The sequence below is a fragment of the Eretmochelys imbricata genome, chromosome 4 (genome assembly GCF_965152235.1).
Source record: "Eretmochelys imbricata isolate rEreImb1 chromosome 4, rEreImb1.hap1, whole genome shotgun sequence".
In the NCBI taxonomy this organism is placed as follows: domain Eukaryota; kingdom Metazoa; phylum Chordata; order Testudines; family Cheloniidae; genus Eretmochelys; species Eretmochelys imbricata.
This window is the reverse complement of record NC_135575.1, coordinates 58,248,556-58,268,420: the sequence shown is the minus strand read 5'-3', so window position 1 is coordinate 58,268,420 and position 19,865 is coordinate 58,248,556. Positions and strand designations below refer to the sequence as shown.

The following is a 19,865-nucleotide window of genomic DNA, read 5'->3' as shown; positions in this document are numbered from 1 at the left end:
AGACCAGCTGGATGAGGCCTGATATATAGCCATGTTAGACCTAATGAAGGGCTATTGGCAGATTGCACTCACACCAGAATCACAGGAGAAAACTGCCTTTGCCACACCCTTTGGCCTGTATGAATTTAGAACTATGGCTTTGGCTTCCACAGTGCCCCACCAATGTTCCAGTGGCTCATCAATCAGGTTCTTCAACCACATGGCTCATATGCAGCAGCCTGTTTACATGATGTGGTCACCTACAGCTGAGATTGGGAGGAACATTTAGCACAAGTAACTAAAGGACTTCAGTCTCTATGAGGGCCTGGACTAACTGCAAACCCAGTAAAGTGCAAGATTGGGAAAGAAGAGACCACCTACATGGGATATACTTTGGAGAAAGGCCAGGTCTGACCCCTCATGTCCAGGCCCTCAAAGCATGCCAATGCCAGCCACGAAGAAGCAAGTTGGAAGGTTTTTGAGGCTCACAGGCTACTACCACTAATTTGTGCCAGGGTTTTTGATGATAGCAGAAAAAAAAAATCTAATTAAGGACAGTAGCCCCGCTTGCGTAGGGAGCCTGTCCAGCTCAGTTCCAGCTTCTCAAAAGATTTCATTTTACAAACCAATGCCTCAGAATTGGGACTGGGTGCAGTATGGTCCCAGGAAACAAATAGAGAGGAACACTTGGTACTCTATTTAAGCTGCAACTGTTCCCTCGGGAGCAGTCATATTCCACCATAGAAATGGATGGACTTACCGTGGAATTTCTCCAATAATACCTCTTGGGAAATCCGTTCAGGCTTATGTACTGGTACTTGTCCTTTCAGCTGTACGCTTTCCCAATTCAGTATAGAGAGGAAAAAGTTCACCAAAATGCAGATTTTTTTTCCCAGGAAGAGACAGTCTACTGCTGAAGCAGAGCAACCAGCGGGAACAGACTCCAGTGGAGAGAGAAATCTGCCATGCCACACCCGGCCAGGAGCAGGCACCCAGGTGAGCTGAACCTTTCACAGTCTCCCACTGCCCAGGTGAGTGTTCTGATCACAGAGTTGCTTGGGGGTGGGGTTTCCATCTGTTCCCCTTGCCCCAGTTTTGATCAAGATTTCTCTCTTGCACCTGAGAATCCTTTCCTAATGAAAATATTGTTGAAACTGATACACTCCCCTGAAGAGTTTCAGTTTTGACAAATAGGCATTTTGTGACAAAAAAAATTTTTGTAAGGAAGTTTTAAATATTAACTGTTTCTAAATATTAACTGGACATTAAAGCTTATATGTAGATCTGCAAATTGTTGATTTGTCTTATGAACTCTATAGATCTTTTCATTGTTGGCCAGCAGACAGTCAAGCAAGTTTGATAACCGTTGGGTCCTTTAACCTCTAAAGCTCCAATGCTGTGCTTGATTTGAGGATGAAACTTTTAGCTTCCATTTAAAATGTATAAAATAATGAGTCTTAGGCTATGTCTACACTACCACTTATGTTGATATAACTTATGTCACTTAGGGGTGTGAATAAACTGCCATAGTGACTATTGTTCTTCGGGGGTGGATTTATTATGTTGATGGGAGAGCTCTCTTCTGTTGTCTTAGATTGGCTCCAATAATAACCATAGCCTGAGTTCATGAATGTAATTGTAATGTTTAAATGTACATTATTCATGGGAGGAGCACTCTGTAAACATCCACAGAGCCCCTATGGGTAAAATTTTCAAAAGTCCTTAGGCCAGATTTTCAAAGGTATTTAAGCTCATAATAGGAGTTAGGCACTGAACCTGTTTAGCTGCTTTTGAAAATGCCACTTGGAGCTTATCTGCATCTTTAGGCACCTAAATACCTTTGAAAAATTCTCCCTAAGTGACTTAGGTGCCATTGACTTTCCATAGGACTTAGGCACCTTTGAAAATTTTACCTTACATCATCTTCCTACCGATCTCTCCTTAGTACTCACCTGTGTCAATATATGTACCAAATACTTGATAATGACTAAGCAGCAAGGCACTCATCCTACTTACGCATGGGCTTAGCTTTATGCAATGTGAGTAGTCCTACTGAACTCAAAAGTTTAGTGAAGTATGTGTGTAAGTCTTTGTAGGATCAAGGCTTTAATGTGTAGAGACTACTTATTAAACTAATAATAGTCTCACTGTTTCCTGCCATTATCCTCATCTGTTTTTTTTGTCTCTGGTCACATTGGGGCAGGAACTATCTTTTCATTATGTATAGACAGTGCTTAGTACATTGGAGCCCTAGGTTCTACCACCATTCAAATTAATAACTTGCCTCGTAAATATATTAAATTGTATTAATAGTTATGCAGGAAAAAGAACTAATTAGTTGGTATCATTTTTTTTTTAAATCTGGGCATTATTCCAGACTTCCTGCATCCTGCATTTCTAGCACAGTTGTGCTTCTGGGTTTCTGTTCAAAATTATTTCCTCTTTTTTTCATTATGACTGGGATAAATATTAGCCAGGGTAACCATAATAAATATATTTTAATAATGATAAAACTCTCTGATAGAATTTGTCACTGATTGTCAGAACTCTTGAGAAGAGTAACAAACCCAGTAAATAAAGTAATGTGTAACATTATCATTGACGGAACATTTTTTACCATTAAGTCTTCAAACTCTTATTCAGCTGTCAACCCATGGGCACTTTCTGGAGCCAAATTCTCTCATGCTGTGCACTGCCTGCAGCTCGCCTGAAGCTCAACTTTGACTAAAAGTGTTGATTTCACTTCTTTTAGCCTTGTTCTCATTTAGCATTAAAACCTGCTTAAAGTCTGCCTTTTATTCTGTAAAGTACACATGCATGTGTCATCCCTCTCACACTTCTGTTGTGAAGTTAAGGCGCTCAAAAGATATGCTAGTAATCTTAATAAATAATTGATTAGAAAGGAGTCTGGCAGTGTTAATTGTGAGGTGCAGCTGAGTGAATGTCAAAACAAAAGCTCTTCTGAATGTTTCCGAATACCTTGTAAAGTCTTTAGCACTGAGCAACAGGGTCAGTGCACTGAAGTGGAATTTAAAGGAGGTTCTTGAATGTAATGGATTTTGACTTGCTTTTGTCATGTGCCTCAATGCATCATTGATTGAGCACTCATTTATTAAATCAGCTGTATTTTTTGCTGTTTGTCAGACCATAGACGTTTATTGGAGCAGGTTTTTTTAAGCACAGGTTACTTGTCTTAATAACTCAGATATAATTAGTTGAATTTAAAAAAAAGATGATTGATTTTCATGTATAAAGACAGATGTGAAGAAGCTCATAAAGAAACATTTTGGGAGTATTTTATTGTTATCATATACTGGGGGGGAAGAACAGGGTTACTGATCATTCAAGTCTTTAAAAGTACTGGAATACTGATAATTCAAGTGTTTAAAAGATACCTTTAAATTGAGCTCTAAACAAATGCTTAAAAATTGTTTCATTTGGAAGGGTCTAAATGTGTGCATTGAAGGAGTAGCTCATAGTAACCAGTGTTCAGTGAGTTCCTTAGAAATGAGCATATAGGAAATCTGAGTGCTAAAGAAACAAGTATGGTACACTGTAGATTTCTCAGGTGCTGTTCTCTGATTAGTGGAAAGGCTAATCACCTGCAGTATGCTGGAATTGCATTGGTGCTATGTATATCTGATTAGAGCATTGACAGCAGGGCAGAAGAAAGCAGACCTTGACAATGTGCCAAAATATCCCTTTAGGTAAGCAGATGTTATTACCCTTGGAAGGAAAAGTCAGTTCTCCAGAATGGTTATTGCTGATTGTGATAAGTACTCTACAGATGGGCTATCAACTTCTGAGAAATGTACATATGCAGTATTTAATATGGCAATTACTTGTCAAATCTGGAAATGTTCATCTTAATGCTCTATACTTGTTGGATAAATGGCTAAGTCAGCTGTTTGCAAATCATCATCACAGCTCCTGATCTGAGGAAACAGATTGAAGACAAGCTCAAATTTGATTTTTCAATATTGCTATTGGTAATGAGAATTGGGGGAGTTTCCTGATCTGAACAATAAACGAGTTCCTTACAGGCATGGAGAGGGGAAAAAATCATGACAAAAAAAGTGAGGTGTTTTGATGTCTTGGTGGATATTGCACAAAATAACGTCCATGTGTGGAGGACCATTGGAATTTGGACCAGTGGAGCATTCTTTCTTTTATCAGCAAAATCCTGGATAATGGCTTTTTAGAGGAGACTGATTGATTTTGAGGAGTGAGGAAAGAAGAGGAATGCTGAAAGAAATAAGCTGGAGGACGATGGGGAGGAAAGGGAAGAAACTAACATGTTGAGACAGGAATTTTAAAAATGTCAGCGGTAATGTTTTGTTTGCACCATAAATCACTAGATATGAATAGGCAAAATTAAAAAAATGTGAGTGGACTAATCTTTAGTTCAGATCCTTATTACTAAAGCCACGTATCTATTAAGGACCTTTCTGCAAAGTGCTGAGTGCTTTCAATTCCCCTTTGTCTGTAGGAGTTGAAGATGCTCAGTACCAACCAGTGTTGGGCCCATTAAGGGCAAGAATTCTTAAATTACTGAAGACGTGAAACTGAATTAAATGGTAGGCCATTCTCTTCTGTTGAAGTTAATTAAAATACTGAAGTTAAATCTTAACTATGATTGTGAAGGTGTGTGTGTATGTATATATACTTTTACTAATACCTTTTTGACAAATACATTCTGTTTTATCACCCATAAACTGCAGTGACACCTGCTGTAGTTGTGAAATCCACACTGGACACCTTGCTCTTAAACCCACTTGACAAGTAACTCATGATTTAAGCAGCTGGTTTTGCTTTTTAGGCTGTCAGGCACAAGGGGACAGTTTTTTTTCTTCTCTTTCTGGCTCCAGGCTCTTCCAAAAGATAGTAGTCTGAATTTGAAACCAAACAGACTAAAGCTTCAGTCCACGTGTTTACAGAGATTTTCCATGTACATTTTCTTGGTTTGAGTTCTTTTAAACTACAGCTATGAGAGAGAATAAAATAGTGCTTTACCTAGTAAAGAACAAAAATGTTCACTCAAGCAATTTTTTTCTCCCTGAAGTCAAACAACCAAAGCTTTTTATTACTGATTGCCTGAATTGTCTGTCTGATTTTTAGATAAAACAGTAAAGCAGATTTAATATTAAAATTAAAACAGGTTTAAATATAATACTTCAAAAATACCCCATAATTTTTGCAGAGTTAAATTTCGTGGAATGATCAAGTAGGCTTCTAAAGATTATAAAACTCTCTGGGAGCTCATTCCACAGCATGCAACTTTGAAGGGGGACAGTTTTTTAATACTTCATGTAAAACAGTTAATAAAAATAAATTATGGTTGTCTTAAAATGCACACCAATTCACATCAGGGAAAAAAACCAGAAGAAACTGGAAACACTAAACTGTTCCTTTTTATCCACATACTGGTTTTCCTAATCTTCATATATAAGTAGGCTTATGATATATATCATGTCTGATCCACTTTGTTTTACTATAGAAAACAGCTTTAATTATGACATTGCATCTAAATAGGGTCTTTCATTTTAAGATCCTTGTGTTTAAAGAGTGCCTTTCATCCAAAGGGGATCCCAAAGCACTTTATAAAGTTTATATATTGTATAATAGTATTTTATATAGGTAGTATAGCAGTTAACTAGATTTCAAAAAAGTGATTTCAAAAAGTGTAATTATATGTCTGTATGTATTTATAACAGCAATCACTTTTCTCATCACTGTCATCATGCAGCCATCTCTAGGGGAAATCATGACAACGGTTAAATAGTGTGCAGCAAAGTTTCAGAACTATTTAGAACACAAAGTGAAGAATAATACTGTGTCCCATTGAAATTACACCTTGAATAGTAAGAGGCAGGATATAGTTACCTACAGGAAACTAGAATTTGACCATATTGCTTGGATAGAAACCTCTGTCCTGGTAAAAAGTCCCATGGCACTTTTCACATGCAAGTAGCCAAGACCTGTTTTACATCTGATCTGACAGAGAGCGCCAGCAGCAGCATAGTGGTCCCTAACACTGTGTTAGGACCATTAGTGCCACATACAGGGGGATTAAACCTGCCAGCTGTTGGATAAATATTAGTTATTAACAGCTAGTACTGAGTAAGACTGTTACATAATATTGGTAATTTTCAAAGTGGAAACAACCAGTAGGTGAAAGGTGATACTTGATTGTAATTAGGTCACACAACCTGATTTATTTAATGTCAAATTAGTGCATTTGAAAGCTAGCCTACAAATAATTGTATATTATTTTGGAGTGTGCACAAACTTGTTACCATCTCTGAAAAATGTAGCCTCTGGGTAGATAAAAGGATGTGATTCATTCAGTGGATCCTGCAGCATTTACAGTCTGCTGTGTACCGGATCAAGTGGTTTATGAATAGTGAGGAACACAACAGTAGATGCAAGTAAATGCTCCTTTTGGTTAGAAAATCCTAGGAATCCTCACTAAAATTCAGCCTTGCCTTGAGTGCCTTAGGACATGCATCATACATCCAGCTAAGGGGAATTCATATAGTGCTAAGAATGTGTGTGCTGCATGTCATTTGCTTCATTAATTATACTCACTCTCAATTAAGCTTGCAGGCAGAGCTTAATTGATTTGTATGCAGAGGGCTGTGGCTTTCGAAATGTAAGCACACAAATGATATCTCCAGGTAAGAGTTTCCAGAGCAGTATTGTCAGCAATTCAGCCTTACAGTGGTTCCCCAAGTATGGGGCTGGGGGCTGCAGGAAGGACTAAGAAGACATGTAGGCTAGAGCACGTATCACCTCAAGGAACAGGACAGAGGACTACTGCCCTGAAAAAGGGAGGATAGAGTTCCCAGAGCACAGATCATTCCACTGCTTCCTTATTTTTGTGGGGTTTTTTAAAGAAAGGAAGCACCTCCTACAGTTCAAGACACCATCTTGACATTGGGAAGTTCTTATTAAAAAAGCTTTCTTGTGGGAGCTGTGGGGAAGTATTTTCTTTTTATATGCATCCACCCAGACATGCAGTCTCTCTGCTCTGCCTAAGCAGTCTCTCCTAGATCTAGGACTTCTTTTTCTTTTCAGGTTTCAGAGTAGCAGCCGTGTTAGTCTGTATCCACAAAAAGAAAAGGAGTACTTGTGGCACCTTAGAGACTAAATTTGTTAGTCTCTAAGGTGCCACAAGTACTCCTTTTTGTTTTCAGTAACAAGTTTCCCCTCTGGAAATGTTCTCTTATGTTATTGAATCAAAGATCCAGGTTTCAGGGCAAACCACTTAAGCATAAGAACAGCATTCGTATCAGGTAGAGGAAATATCAGCTCCTCCTAATGGCAAGTTTGAGCAGCACAGTCAGGAAAGAAAATTGAAATTCAAAGCCAACCTCCTTGTAAGAGTTATTCAGAGCTCAGTTCCCAGTGAGGGGAACGTGATGCATTTCTGGCTAAATCTCTGTGCTTTGACTGACTTGAACAAACTACAACACACTGTGTGTTTATACACCCTAACAGAATAGCCTAAATGACACATGGCTGAGGGACCACCTTTCTCCTTCTTTGATACCTCCATGCACCCTTTCAGTGGAAGTATTTGAGCTAACAGCCGCCAGGTTTAAAAGAGAAGGAGTGGGTGGCAGGGCATTGTAAATGAGTGTTTCGCTTCTGGAGCACACTTTTTTGGTATGACAGAGCGCCTGTTTGTTGGCTTTCAGTGTGTGCTGTAAGGTTCATCTGTTTTCTTGGTGAGATGGAGTGAGGGATATCAGACACTGCAGTGAGGGACAGGCTATTATATATAATGGGTTGACTGGATGGATGATCTATGTTTTGAGAACATATACTTGAACAGATAAGCAAGTGAAATATGTAGATTCATATTATGATAATTGAGAGATTTGCATTGATATTTGGTGGGAAATAGACACACACACACACAAAAAATGCACATCTTTGAGGTAGATATCCAGCATCTTGTTCTTTCTTACCTGCTTTAATAAATATATGACATTATTGACAAAGAAATGAGATTTATTTTTTTAGTGCCTGTTCCTCACCAGATATGAATGAAAAACTCTCCTTTGTGGTAATATGAATTACTTGTGCACATTGAGCAGGCAGTACAGCCTTTTGCATCTCTGTGTTGTTGCTGTCTGTTACATGGATGTTTAAAATTTGCTGTGCCTGTATTTGGACAGTATACTAGATGGGTGGGCTAATTAGTCAAGAAAACACCTAGCAGAGAGGAAAGAAGCAGTTTATATGTTTGTAGGATTAGTGAAATAAATAGCAATCAGTCTGTTGTTTGAGTCTAGTCCCTGTTTGCAAAAATACGTTTGGAGTTAGACTTGAGAAATGGCTATTTGTCCGCTGTAAAATAATTTGAAAACTTTAGACAGGATGAGGATATTTGTTCACTAATAAAATGATCCTGATCTACAACTTGAGAAAAGACCTAATTAATTTAAATAAAATCATATTTTGGGAAGGAGGGTGCTTGCTTTAATATGCATGCCATAGTCTCTAATTCATGCTTTTTTATGTTAGTTGTTTTAATGTATGATATAAGGAAACTAAGTTTTCTTCCCTTTCTCTTACCCAAAATCATTAGCAACACTTGTCTGCTTGATTCGAAACAGAATTTAGCTGAATAATATATCTTAAATTAACCAGGAATACAAAAGGCAACACACGATGGCATTAGGCCAGCACGGTGATTAGGCTACTGAAAATGTACTTAGCTGCTGCATGAGAATTTTACCCAGTTGTTCCTAAACCAAATGTTTTCATTCCATGTTTTCACCTAGAAAGCACAGCATGGCAGCATAATTTGAAGTGAAATATATTGTACTTCATGCACAGTTACATGACTTTAAAGTAGGTGTTTCTATACTTTCATTCCATTCAAAAATAGACTACTTTCAAGCTCTTTGAAACCAGAGCTATTTTGTAGCTTCTTAAACCTCGTTTAGCATCTCTCAGGAAATAGAGACTGTTTACCCACCTAGTACAGTAACTCAGGGACTTCTACGGTTAACATTATGAAAACATAGTGTGAGACATCTTCTGGAATTTACTCAGATGCAGAAAGCAACAAAGGTTTGGCTTTGCATTGGGATTTCAATAAATTTAGTTTGTGTGCCTGCTGTAGAAATTTTGTTATCCACCGCTCACCCTCCCAGGGGGATAGACTGGTAGTGTACCAGCTGGTGTGTTCTGTTTGTAAAATATGAGATAATCACTCTCATAATGCTACAGTCACAGCATCTATGGAAATGTGTTTAGGAAAATTGGAAAGAAATACAAGAGATAAAATGGCCAAATCTATTTTTAAACAGTGGCTTGCAACTCACAGTTAATAACACTGTTGCTTTTCATTGCTTTATGTATTTTCACACACAGTAAGGTTCTACTTTAGAAAAGATTTTATTTTAAAGACTGAGTTTGTTAGATTTTCTGGGGAAAGAAATTTGTATTTATTTTCTCCATGTAAGAGATTGCATATAAACCGTGATGCACTTGTGTACCGCTCTTTATATTTTCATTGTCTTAAAACTACACTGATCTTTCCCCCTCAAAATGAACACTATTATTGTTAGATTCCCAGGCCTATTCCACAGTTAGTAGAGTATTGGTTGCAATACCGGCAAAGAAGTTTTGTTTGTGAGGAAAGTTCCTAGTTCTTAAAGGGTTAATCATATTTTCCCTTTCCAAATTTCCCCTTTGTTTTTTTTTCTGTCTTGTGTTTGCTAAAGAAGATACAGTCAAATGGCAAACCTGTGTTTTTGTTCCTTTTCAGAAATCCCTGACAAGCCCATGACACAGGCTACTGCTGTAGCTGTACATTTCTATTCATTATTGATGACTTGGGGCCTGGCAGGCAGCACGGAGCACAAGCAATATGGATTACCATACTGAGGGGTTGTTTTTTTGACACGGGGCGAGGGGTTTCCAAATCTGTGAATTGTCCAGTTATGAAAGGAAATCATAACTCCTTCTCATAGGAGATTCTGGGAAACAAACAAGTGAGTTTTGACATACGTTTTGTTACGCAGTTTAGAGCATTTAGTGGAGCAGAAGATGATGATGTGGGTGAGATCAAAAAGGACCGAGCACTCACAAACTAATTAGCATTGGCTTAACTTTCTAGCAAACTTTGGGCATGATCCTGAAAGGTGCTGAGTGCCATCAACTCCAATGGGTTCAGCTTGCAGTGAGCCCCTCCTTAATGGTATTCTACTTTGAGCTATTCATTGGTGCTAGTCTGGTTTCAGAGAGTTTTTCCTGAGAAAACTGACACAAATGGTCTAGTCTGTAACCATACAATTATAAATTCTCTGTTTCAGTGATTTATCCAATGGCATGTATACATTGGGCTCCAGTTTGTGAATGTGAGAGTAATTATGTCTGTGCTCTAGTGCTTTATCATAGATGATATTTCTGGATAATAAATAATCGAGTGAAATTTGCAATGCTAAGATAGTGTCCTGTCTCAGTGACTGGTGAATGAAGGTTTTCAGTTCTTCTAGTAACATGATACTTTTCCATCCATAATCTGAATAAAGCTTATTTTCTGCCACACACACAGGGTTGTGGAGTGTTTCATTCTTAGCATAATTAAGATTCTTGACTTTAGGAAAACAGGATTTTTTGTGTCTGAATATAATATATCTTGATAATAGGATGAACAGAATTAACTGTGCTTTGGTTAATATATTGATGACATTTTCTGAATGGATTAATACTAGAACTGTTTTTCATTCATAAAGAGCAGGTTTCACAAAGAAATAAACAAAAAGAAAAGGAGTACTTGTGGCACCTTAGAGACTAACCAATTTATTTGAGCATGAGCTTTCGTGAGCTACAGCTCACTTATAAACAGATTCAGTTATGGGATTATGCTTATTGCTTCCTTTGTGGTTGAATGATTTTTCACAAACCTTTTCTCTGAGATGTGGGTGTAAGAGGGGTAATTGTTTTGAGGTTTTTTGTTTTTTATTTTACAAACATACCCACACTAATTATCACACCAGTGAAAGTTAAATTACTGTACAACTTTAATTTGCTAAAATCTTTTTCATTGGTACCCGGTTGATAACCTTCATTATAGTTAAGCACAGCTAATAAGCAAAGGTTTCATATGTGTGAATTATAATTTAAATGGTTATGGAGATTGAATTACAGTGATAATTAGATTAAGAATGCTGTTTACTATCATTTGGGAGGGAAAGATGAGAGCATTCTGGAAGAAGGTTAAATTTCCTTTAGCAGAAAAGGAATCTCTGCCAACATTTTTTTTCAGAGTATCTTTTTCATTCCTGTGTTGCTTTTGTTACCTCTTGGAAGTGACTTAACCCTGTTTTATATAAATTTCAAAATATCGAATCAACAATCAAGCTAATTTAACAGCACAAAACTTCTCTTAGGAGGATCTGGTTGTTCTAGAAGGTCCCACAGCACCACCTAGTGTACCATCGTTTCATGTTAACATTATTTTGTCATTAAGGTGCCAAGAATCGCATTTTGGTTTTAACGTATTGCTGATATTAATTTAAAATAGGGTTTATTCGGTGATACAGGACATTTCCAAGTAAAGCAGAGTTTTAGATTGTTCGTAATTTTCTTCTGCACTAAAGAGGATTTTTTTTTAAAAAAATGGAGTAAAAGCTTTTCTTCTAAAATATATAAAAATGTAACTATTCATCTCAGTTTTCTACATGGTAAAGCAATGGTGAAAATAGATCTAAAGCTTCCTAGGTAGCACTGTACATGTAGTTTACGGCAATATCTTTTGAAATGTATTTTGTTTATTGTTGTTATACATTATTTAAATACTTGTACACAATACACAGAAACAGACAGTACTTGAATTTACAGTCAAAGACCCCTAATCCTGCAAGCTGCTTTGCATGGGTGGACCCCTGCACCTGTTCAGTGCCCCAATGGAATAACTGAGAGGTTTCTTTCTTTCTCATCCGTAATGAATATCTATGTACTGTACTCCAGAGATTGGTGGTACATAAATACAGTTTCTAAACTAGCCATATATAATTATAATAATCTCATTCCGTATGGGCACTGCACAAGAAAATGTGTTTGAATAAGAACAGGGTTTGTTGAGAGCTGGCAGTGAGGACTGATTGGGTACGGGGGGAACAGGAAAAATAGTCACAGAGAAGGAAGCAGGAGGAGGAAACGAAACTGGTGTTGAAGCTGGTACCGTTGGCAGAGCACAGGAAAGGGTATGATAGGAGACCACCAGAGATGTAGGCCTGGCAGAGTTGTATAGTGCATTGAAGGTGAAGACAACAAATTTAAAGTTGAATGTGGTGTTCAAGGGAGAACCAGTGAAGGGATGCATGCAGGTTTGTATATACGGTGTGGCCCCAGTCCTGGTCCATCTGTTTTTGTGAAGGATGCTCGAATTTATGCTGGCTGCCCGTGGAACCAAGGGGCCACTGTGGCAACAAGTGATAGCCAAAGTGCAGGGGAAACGTAACCAGGACCTCTTTCCTGTGGCAACACCCCATAGACTGGCTGTAGGAACTGTTATGCTGGCTGTACTTTGCTGGAAAATCTACCTATAATGAATATGCTGGCTTTAAGAAGCTTTGAACTAGCAGAACTGTGTAAAATGGCTCCATCGCAGCATAGGATTGGTGCCTCTATCAATCACTCTCTTGATACTCATGCTGCCTGAAGCATAACATTTTATCCTCTTCTTTTTTAAACTGGAATTCTCAAACTCAATGTTATGTTATCTGGTAATATTAGATCTTGAATTTCAGACCTACATTGTTTTATTATAACAATCTAACTCTGAAATTCAGTCTCGAATATTAACTGATGATGTCCATTTCATGCTTAGAAACTGCCCCTTCTTACTCAGATTTGGGGCATTTCATTTTGTGTGTTTCATTCTGACTGTGGGAGAACACTATTGAAATATAAGCTTCAGAAATATACAGAAATTGATACTCCATCTTTATTTTTCAACTTCAGGCTTCTTACTGGTGTGTGTTTTAAACTATTACTGTACAAGTAAGGTTTCAGAGTAGCAGCCGTGTTAGTCTGTATTCGCAAAAAGAAAAGGAGTATTTGTGGTACCTTAAAGACTAACAAATTTATTTGAGCAAAAGCTTTCGTGAGCTACAGCTCACTTCATCGGATGCATCCAATGAAGTGAGCTGTAGCTCACAAAAGCTTATGCTCAAATAAATTTGTTAGTCTCTAGGTGCCACAAGTACTCCTTTTCTTTTTGTACAAGTAAGGAAGAGGATTTTGAGAGTGTAGCTGATGCCCTCTGCTGGGAAACTGGGCACATTGTGTTTTAAATTTCTAATATACTCAGTTTATATTCTCACATTGCAGGTCTATCATACTAAAACCTTTCTCTTCAAATTCATTTTAGGAAAACTGTATCTTTTTTCTGGCTTTACTGGTGGAAACCAAACCCTTGATCAGTGTAAACTTTGACTACTGACAGTATTTTTTTCTTTCTCATATTATGCTTTCAAGGGCATCTTGTTGATGCTGGCAGCACTTCTGGGCCAAATCTTTACTTCTCTCACGCAACCCTGGTGGCTGCAGTTGGGCTTCATGTATGTAATTGGTGGGAGAAATAATTCCTAGTGTCTAAAACTAGTTACTGTCATTAAATGATAGAAGCACTACCAGTGTCTGCCATCTAATGCTAGTAGTGCTTTTAGCATCTAATGTGAATAGTTATGTTAATGATCCTCTTCCCTCCCCAGAGGAGAGCACAATGTGCTGTCCTGGAGGATGAAAATTGTGCAACATCTGATTGGGATTGCATGCCCAGGGCATAATCCCACAGCCTGAAATTAAACCTGGCAGATTACGTCCCCTCTAATAAAGTGATGGCTGTCTCAGGATTGCATCTCTAATTTTACATTTCAGTCATTAAAATCCAAACATCGGTCTCTTTGGAAAGTTGCCGTTTCCTATGTCATACTTGCTATTTATAATTGATTTAGGAAAATGTATAGTTACGTTATCTGTAGATTTGTTTTTAATTTGTTGTCCTGATAATATGTAGTATGTGTTTATCGCTGTAGTCTTTGCAGAAAACTACATGCATATTAATTTTTTAAAAGGGCATAACATTCAATTCACACATGTATTCATGGTCTGATATATTAATTGTGGACGAGTTGGATCAACTTAGTGCCCTAAAAGTTGTCAGTTCATAAAGCTTTTATTTCTCCCTTTGTTCATAATAATCTTTTGGAATAAAACAATATGATATGCAAATAAGTTAAATGTTTTACCCTTAACTCCCAAAACAAAACTGATTGTTTTTAAAATCAACAAACACATTCCTTTTAAATAGCTGATGAAAAAATGATGTGTGGAAGGGGAATGTTAAAAGCTTTTAGTATGTAACTCGGGAAAATATTGAAAATAATAAACTTGGAAAACAAAGAAGGAAAATAAAGGTGATTATGCATCAAATGCAGAGATGTACAGGGAGGAAAAAGCATGGGCTCTTTGAAGTTACAAAGGGGGAGCAATGACTGATGCAATGGAGACATCAGAAAGAGCTATTCTGATTTTAATCTATGAAATAATACAGCAGAAAAAATTAGCATGTTGATTGAAAGGGGGAAACATTTAAATGTTAATGTAGAAGTTGGTGACCTGGTTCAGTATACCAAAATCCCGTCCCTGTTGTAATATTTAAATTATGGTTTGGAACAATGGACAGAATATTTGTATCTATGCTGCACAAATTTTAAACAGTGTTAGAGTTGTGTTTGATCCGCAGAAGAAGGGTAGTCTCAAACATACTTCTGATGCTACCGTTCCACATATAAGTGTATTAAACGGTTTTTACAAATGATTTCACTAACATGTTTGAAACCATTTTCAAAAGTGATTTAACACTCAAAAATTAGAAAATGCCAGATTTACAGTGGCCTACACAATCTTAACTCACTCCCCTTGTGGTGCTTTACAGTGGCAATGCATGTCACTGGTGCTTCATGTTCTGCACTAGCTGCATATTGGTTTCCATATGGAATTTAAGTGGTGATCACACCATCTTTTTTCCCTATCCCATAGCATTGCAGTGTGATCAGTGGAGGAGCTCAAGTGAATACCCCTTGTTTTAAGACAGGAGCAGGTGGTAGATTGTTCTTCATGAAGAAGTTCCCGCCCTGGCCTGCCGACCTTCAGGACACCCAGTGAGGTGTATTTATTTGCTCTGGCTTCTGTGGAGGATGAGGTTTGATAGGGGTTAGATCTGTGTGTGAGGGAGGAATTCAGTGTTTCATGTGTGTGAGGGGGCTCTTTTGTTTTTGAGGCTAAGGCTGCTGTGCTATTATTAATTTTTGCGGAAGGTGTTAGTGTGTGTCATGAATGCCTTGGATATTGTCCTTTTTAAAAACTGTAGAAAACCAAATAAATAAATACAAGGGCCTGTTCTTTGTTTTCTTTTGGTGGCAAGGTGTAATAAATTGCCTTAAACAGTGCCAGATTGCACCTAGAGTTTCTATCAATATTCTGTGGATTGAGGAATTCATTGCTGGCTTTCCCATATTGCCTTGACCAACAAATGTTTTCCTTAACCCAGACCTGTAAGCATATTGTAGAAGGGTGAGGATGGAGTAATTCAGTTTCCAAGCTCTTTCAGTTGGTCTCTGCTGAGATTGCCAACAAAGTTGGTTCCCACATGGAGCTGTTTTCATTAACCTACTCTATACTAATAGAAATACTGACCATTCAACAGTACTGTACATTGAATAAAATGACGCTGTGGTCGAGACAAGACATTTACATTTTTAATCCTGTTATACCCCATCCCAACAAAGCACTTAAGCAGGTGCTTAACTTTAAGCATGAGTAGACCCACTGAAGTCAGTGGGGCTACACCCATACTTGAGTGCTTTCCTGGATCAGAGCTTTGATTACCAATAACTTTTTGTTCTTTCCAGTGCTGTTTCTGAAGACAAATTAAAGACTATGCTCATTGATTGATAGTTCCCACATACAGGTGTTGCTGAGTGGCTGTAATGATGGTGAAAAACTAAAATTTGTGGGCTAAGAGGTATAAAGAAAGTCTGCCTGACTCATTGCCTCACTACAATAATGCAATACACCTCTTCCACCAGGTGCCTCTCTTCAGCCTGGCCTGTCTTATACATCCATTAACATCACCTGTTTCCTAATGATTAGCCATCATGGCTGTAAAATTCTTTACGCTTTTTGCTATCCAGTTTTGTAGCTGATTACATGTATTGAGGGTACATGTTTTGTCAGAGAAGAAAACCTCTTCCAGTAACCAAGATGGGGTAGTGCTATACTGTAGGAAACAAAATTGGAAAACCAATGTGATCTCTTTTTGAACATTTTCTTTGCAATGGAAATATGGTAAAATGCATCTCTCTGTACCTGTTTTCTGTTTTTAAAAAAATTAAAATATAAATAGCACTCTTAACTGTGACATATTTTGTGATCCTTACTGTAAAGAGAAGTGCATTTACAAGTTTCTAATGTGACTGATTCTATGCAGAATCGTACTTTATATCAGTGTTTCAGGTCAGGTTGTGATTTCCTCCCTCCAGCCTTCCCACTAAAATCATTGAAATATATTCAGTCAGTCTTTCACATCAGAGGTGTAAATGGATTTCTTGAAAGTTTTTCTGCAGATAGCAAATGGCAGTCACTTTACAACTTAGATTCCATTATGGGCTGCACAGAGAGAGCTTAACATTCCACCCTAATTTTGAGGATGCTAAAACTGTGTAATGACCTTGCATCCACAAGGGCAGATGCTCAGCTTCTGCTGGAAGTGCTAATCTACAACCTGTTTATCTCCATACACTATGTGCTTGACAGCACTTGCTCAGAAAGTGAGGTAGGAAAAAGAGTAGTCAAATTTAGGCTTTTCTTCCTGGTAGTGTTTGTGTGCAATGGACTAGAAAGGAGAGATTTCCCTTTTTAGTTTCTTTTGTGGCATTCAGTAACAGTTGCTGCAGCAATGTAAGATTATAGTTCACATCCTGTACTTAGAGTACTTCTATCTCTGATTCAGCCTAGTAGCATTTCAGTAGAGTAACATATAAATTGGATAGTCCTGAATAGCTATCATTTTCCTATTGTTCTTTGAATTGCTTATTCTAGAATGAACCAATGTTTTGGTTTTATCTCCTAAACCTTTGTATATTGGTACACATTAGTTTTGCATTCTGTGATATCCATGGATTCTGAAATATCATACTGTTGGGTTATGAATACTTTTAAGGAGAGCTGCTTAATGAAAAGAGATATGGCTTGAAGTTTTAATTTAAATCTTTGCGTGTGCTGGAACTGATACTATTTATCTAAGTAAAATGTTAACATCAAATAACTATTTTCTTCTTAAATATGGGCCAGTCATCCCCTAAGATAATTGTGGGTGGCTCCTCTGAACTTCCTTGTGTATTGATTGTATAAAACTGAGGGCAGAATTTGACCGTATAAATAATGATTGTGTAGAGACCACATGTACCTCATTTCTGAGTTTATTAAGATCACCAGGGCTGGTCATAAAACTTATCCTAAGAATTGCTAGAATTACATTTTGGGAGCCAGTTTTTTTAACAAAGCAGTCAGGAATCTGACCTGTACAGGGATATTTCAACTCCACGTCCACCTTTACGTTATTATAAAATTTTTCTTTATATTGGGCCTGTTTAGAATTAGCAGCAGCAGCAGTAGTAGTGTGGTAGCACCCAAAGGAACTAATCACTATCAGGACCGCATTATACTAGGTGTTGTGCAAACCCATAGGAAGACACAGGCCCTATCCTGAAGAACATAGTTGAGTAAGTGAAAAGGAAGGGACCACCGCAACCCAGACTCACCAGAAGGACAGTAATTTAACCTCTCTTTACATTCTTCCTAAATGAGATTTCTCTTGGCAAAAGGGAATCCCCAAGTGGTATAAACCCAGCAGACCTGGCTCTGTAATACCCTTTTCTGGACCCAAGCACAGGGGGCTTCTCGGGGGTGGGAGGTGATGTGCCCAAAGCTTATACATGGTCCTGAGCCAGGCGCCTCCACGCATTGTGAGGAGTTAGTCAAATTTGCAGGCTGTTGCAGGAGCAGGGATGTGGCCCCTCCACCTCCCTGCTGTCTTTGGGATGATGTACAACCCCAGGCACATGGACAGAGCAGTCATTGCACTGCTCCATCGCAAGCCTTCTGTATGTCACACAGGCTGCCCAGGATGAGGGATGTCATGGAACCCCCTCACCATGCAGTCATACAAGCCACCTTTCTGCTCCCCAAATTTTAGGGCTGGCCAGGCCCTAATTCAGCACCTTAGAGTAACCTTGTTACACCAGTGGACTGTTCTACCGGGAGAATCGTTTTGGGTACATCACCTCCACCCCTGACAATCCCCCTGTGCTTGGGTCTAGAAGTGGGCATCATAGAGCCAGCTATGCTAGCTTTATACCATCTGGGGATTCCTTTATGCCAGGGGAAGTTTCAGGTACTTGGCAGTGCGAAGTATTTCTTATACACAGGAGGGGAAGAGGGGGATCTAGCCCCACATATTCAACAGTGTCTAATAAAACTCTAAGAGTGTGTTATGTGGCACATTATACTGGAATGACTGCATTACATTCTCTCTATAAAGTTGTTCTCGATAGACCATCATTTCAGGTGTTGTAACAACTACTTTGCATAATAACTGCTCAGCTCTTATTACATCCCACAACCCCCGCCTGCTGCTTCCTGCACCCAAATTTTGCCGTCCTTGAACACCCATGTGTCTACTTTTCCAACAAACATTGCTGCATTTTCTTCCATGCTGCTCCTCACACAGGGAACGCCACCCCTGGAGTAATCCTTAAAGCCATTGCTTGCTGTCCTTCCAGGATCCACGTCTGCTGGGACACACACAACAAGTCAGCTGACAAATGATGGCTAGATTGAGAAGCCATCAAAGACAGGATATATCATTTATTTATTTCAAGAAATACTTTAAAATAATGTGTAACTTTCAAGTTGGTGCAGCTAGCCTGTTACCTTCTGTTCTTATTCCTCTTTTCCTTGTCCTTTGTCCCCTCCTGTTTCTCACTTGTTGCATCTTGTTTTAAAGAAGGCACTTCAGAGCAAGAACCATGTCTTCCTGTTTGTTCATAAGTGTCTGGTTCAATAGTTTCTCCTGCTTGGGGCCTGTTGATGCTGCTATAATACAAATACATCAGATAAAGAGAGAGTTTTATATTGGATTTTAACAGCTTTGAAGAGCCAGAGTAAAGCTGTATTATGACCAAAAAAAATTACCAAAAAGGGAGCACTGCTTTTAACTTGTGTTTTTCACTTGATTGAAACCAAGAATATGTGGGAAAATTATCATTCTAGATTTGTATAAGTGGGTTGGCATCTTGCCCTTGGAAAATATATTGAGTTTCTGAGTGGGTCTCATTAATGGAATAATGGTATCTGATAAATACTAGGAAGAAAAATAATCTTTGTTTACAAAAGAAGTTCGAAGTGGGACTTGTGAATGAATATGCATTAAATGACAAACTGCTTTTATTAAATCTTGAGAAAATATTGAAGTATGATGGAGGGGTTAGGGAGACATACCACTTGCAGCTATGAAAGTGAAGCATGCCATGTTAACTCCCAACCCAAACAATTCATTTTAAGATTTTCTTTCATGAAACTTAAAATCTTGTATTTTGTCCAGTCATGAGCCTTAAACCTGTTCCCTGTCAGTGAAGAAAACAAATCTTTTGCCTTCTCTGCCTGGGGGATGTGGAGAGCTGAGGTGGTCCTGTGTGACTAAATTAGATGAAAGACTTGCCTTTCTCCATTGAGACATGGAGTCTAATCAAGTGAAATGAGTTTTGAGATCTCAGCTCATTTCCTAGGGGATATTA

The 19,865-nt window shown here is 38.2% G+C and overlaps 1 protein-coding gene across 2 annotated transcripts in view; it reads left to right on the top strand.

Annotated features, from left to right (window-relative positions):
* SLC10A7 (solute carrier family 10 member 7) overlaps window positions 1-19,865 on the top strand; it is a 197,545-nt gene that overhangs the window by 116,921 nt on the left and 60,759 nt on the right. The gene's annotated exons all lie outside the window — the stretch shown is intronic.